The sequence below is a fragment of the Sprattus sprattus genome (genome assembly GCF_963457725.1).
Source record: "Sprattus sprattus genome assembly, chromosome: 2".
Taxonomy (NCBI): domain Eukaryota; kingdom Metazoa; phylum Chordata; class Actinopteri; order Clupeiformes; family Clupeidae; genus Sprattus; species Sprattus sprattus.
The window spans coordinates 14,609,802-14,613,941 of NC_137921.1; positions in this window are offsets into that span (position 1 = coordinate 14,609,802).

A 4,140-nucleotide genomic window follows, 5' to 3' on the forward strand; every position below is an offset into this window, starting at 1 on the left:
GTGTGTGTGTGTGTGTGTGTGTGTTTGCGTGTGTCTGTGTGTGTGTGTGTGTGTGTGTGTGTGTGTGTGTGTGTGTGTGTGTGCTTGCGTGTGTCTGTGTGTGTGTGTGTGTGTGTGTGTGTGTGTGTGTGTGTGTGTGTAACCTGACAACAGATTATGGAGAGTCATATTTCCAGTCATCTTTGCATCCAGTTCAGTCATGAATCAAGTGCTCAGATATTGCACATATTTGGCCAAGAAAGCCGTCCCTGGGAACTGAACCTACGACCCATGGCTCTGCTCGCTTGGCGTGCTTTGGCGACGGGCGCAGGCTAGACATAAACATTAAATATTTGGGTTTGCGGTGAAAATTACAGAGTGGCATCACACTGATGCATAATTATATAGCTCAGTCTGCAACCTGCCTGTCTAGTTTTGTATGTAGATTCATAATTTGAACACTTGACTGAATGCTGTGGCAGTGAATATGTGTTTCTAAATGAACACTGTGGTATATGAACCCTCTCTCTCTCTTTTGGGCTGTCTGTCAGTCTGTTTTGCTGTCTCTTTCCCTCAGTCCCAGTGTCTATCTGTTTGTTCCCTCCCTTTCTCTCCCTCCCTCTCCCTCTTTTTTCCTCTTTATCTCATTAAGCAGGGGATGACCCTTTCTCATTTTAATACTGGCAGTGGCTGCTAGTTTTCCTCTCTTAAACCTTCTGTCCCTCTCTCTGTCTCTTTCTCTGTCTCTCTCCTTCCCTCTCCCTCTCTCTTAAACCCTCTCTGTCTATTTATCACTCCCTCGCCCTCTGTCCTTCTCTGCCTCTCCCTTTGTCCACCTTTAGCTTTCTCTTCCCACTATCTTTCTCCCTCTCTCTCTCTCTCCCTCCCCCTCTCTCTCCCTCTCTCTCCCTCTCCCTTTCTCTCTCTGTCTCTCTCTCTCTCCCTCTCTCCCCACCCCTCTCTCTCTCTCTCTCTCTCTCCCCACTATCTCCCTCTCTGAGGTCTGGACTTGAATGGTGAACAGTGCTACACAGGTCATGGTTCAGTGGAGCAGCAAAGAGCACTGACTCACTCGCTGTTTGTTTGACTCGCCGGTTTCCATGGATAACACCCAGAATACACTCACTTTGTGTGTGTGTGTGTGTGTGTGTGTGCGTGTGTGCGTGTGCGTGTGTGTGTGTGTGTGTGTGTGTGTGCGTGTGTGTGTGTGTGTGTGTGTGTGTGTGTGCGTGCGTGCGTGCGTGTGTGCGTGCGTGCGTGCGTGTGTGTGTGTGTGTTTATGTCTCCTTTATGTGAAAAGGTCAATGTATGAATTTTACCTTCTCTTGAGCAATGCATGAATTATTAGACAGATTTGTGTGTGTGAATTCTGCTTCATTCTTTTCTCTTTGACGGCTTTTGTGATTTGAGAGTTTAGTCCTCATCGCCATGTTTTTTCAGTGAGGGTGTGTTCGTGTGTGTCTGAAAAACTCTAGGAGCTGTGTGTGACTTCACGTGTGTTCATTCATGTTTTCCTCTCCAAAAAATGAATTAATGGCGAGGTCACGAGTCACCCTTCAAAGGCTCCGAGATCAAAGTGACTTAAGTGATTCAGAGACAGAATGTAAACAGTGATTACTCCTGTTCTGAAACAGCGCTATTTGCCAAGCTCTCGGCTCTCCATGGACATGAAGGTTTACTGTAGTTTCAAAGGTCAGAAAACCGAACTATTTCCCTCAGTGGTGTTTTTTTTGTTGCCACATTTCCATTAAAAAGCCCAGGGCAAAGTGTGATGAGTTTGCAGCCACTCAAAAAATTACGAGTTCTGTTTGAAAGGGCACCCAGCTCTGCTACAGATGAGAACATTGAAAGCACAGTGTAAGAGGTCACTGGTATCTCCAAAAACACTTGATGCTGTTCTTAATCGCTAATCAGTATGTCAGACTATTACCATTGTTCATTCGTTTTGTTATAGCAACCATAATAACAGAAGACTAATCTCTAATGTCCACCCAATATTCACAGGGCTTATCTTGCATTAACCTCACTTGTGCTGTCGATGAAAGGGTCTGTATTGAACCTTAGCCCCCCCTCCCCATGTTAGAGCGCCTTGTGTTCGTGCAAGCATCCATGCAAGAGGCACACAAAGACAGTAGGTCATCCTGTGCTTTGTTTATCAGTCCTTGGCCTTTAGCATGCAGCCAGGAAAACTCAGGCTAATCCTCTCTCCTGCTTGGAGATTTATGGACTCATAAGAGCCGAGGTTGCAGGTCGTGAAAAAAACACACAGGGCTTTTTCATGTGCTGTAAACCTCAGGAAGGACCCATGTTTGCATGTCATGAGATAGTGATGTGACGCGATGCAGGGTGGGAACAACCAGCTCTCTTGGAATAGTACCAGACTGTGAGGCATCTGTGCATGGGGTTTACCTGTGCATTCATGTAGCGTGCACTTTCAACCCTTTACTTAGTCAGTACCGGTATGTGTGTGTGTGTGTGTGTGTATATCAGTTTTTGTGCTTCCTTGGTATTAAATGCATGGTCTTGTGGTTGCTAGCATCTGCTCTACCAGTTGAGCCACAGGAACACAATTTAATGGCTATGGCTAATTACCTCTAAAAATCTCTAAAAACCTCTCAAAGGCTAATTTTCTTATGTTATTGTATTCTTCCATAGCAAAGGGTTCTCAATACAGTTCCTGAAGACTCCCAGCACAGAAAGTCCTCTATTTCTTCCATAGCAAAGGTTCTCAATCCAGTTCCTGAAGACTGTTATACATTTCCATTAGTTACCTTATGTATCTGGGGAATTCACCTTGGAGTGGTTAGCACCTTGCTTTACCAGTGGAGCCACCGGAATCATTTGTGCATTTAGCGGATTGGGGTTGATACTAGTGACTGGTCCCTCACAAAGTCAGGCATCATGTTTTAGCAGTATTTTGAGAATTCACTTCAAAGCATGAAAAAATGCTCTCTAGCCACTTTCCTGTGTCCTCTCGTGGTTGAAGACTTCTGCAAAGCTGCCTGGCGTAGGGAGTTTGGTGTCACCAAATATATTTTTAGCTTTTTTTTCCTTTTACATGTGCACACTGCCAAGAGAGTTAAAAGAGCAAAACTGGGTTGTGTATCATGACATTTTGATGCAACAAGAGCCGGAAACTCATGACCCACATAGTGGCCAAGGCTTGGAGTGTGTGTGAACACACACACAGATACACACACACACACACACACACACAAACACAGTGGAGTCTGTGCTGTGGTTGACTCTCAGTTTAACAAGCAATGTTTTTCTGTATGGACGAGTCCAATGAGCCTTTGATCAGTCCCTGCATTCCTAGACGATTCCATACATTTGCTGGGTCATAAAACTCTGAGTTTACTTCATGATCTCACATCCTGATGGCCCTCTGGCTTAAAGGGCCTTTACAGTCTTCAGGTGTAGGTTGTATCTATGGTCCTCTGGCTTTACAGTCTTCAGGTGCAGGTTGTATCTATGGTCCTCTGGCTTTACAGTCTTCAGGTGCAGGTTGTATCCATGGTCCTCTGGCTTTACAGTCTTCAGGTGCAGGTTGTATCTATGGTCCTCTGGCTTTACAGTCTTCAGGTGCAGGTTGTATCTATGGTCCTCTGGCTTAACAGTCTTCAGGTGCAGGTTGTATCTATGGTTCTCTGGCTTAACAGTCTTCAGGTGCAGGTTGTATCTATGGTTCTCTGGCTTAACAGTCTTCAGGTGCAGGTTGTATCCATGAGAGACCTCTGAGTTTACAAACTCTGTGTTCCTAGTATCCTCTAAGAGCAGGGTTAAGCTTTATGCAGTAATTGTTGTTCTCCTCCCCCTGGACGGATGCTTGTTTATCTATGGACATGTTTGGGAGATTCTCTGTGATGTTTGTGCCAAGTGGACAAGTGGACTTAGTGCCTCTATATAGACAAGTTACTTTGTGCCTCAATGTAAACAAGTATATTAGTGTTTCAATGGAAACAAGTAGCTTAGGGCTTCAATGTAAACACGTAGCTTAGGGCTTCAATGTCAACAAGTAGCTTAGTGCTTCAATGTAAACAATTAATTTAGCTCCTCGATATAGACAACTTACTGAGTGCCGCAATGTAAACAAGTAACCGTGGGCTTTGATATAGACCAAGTAACCTAGGGCTTTCCTTTCCATCTTTCTGTCTCTCT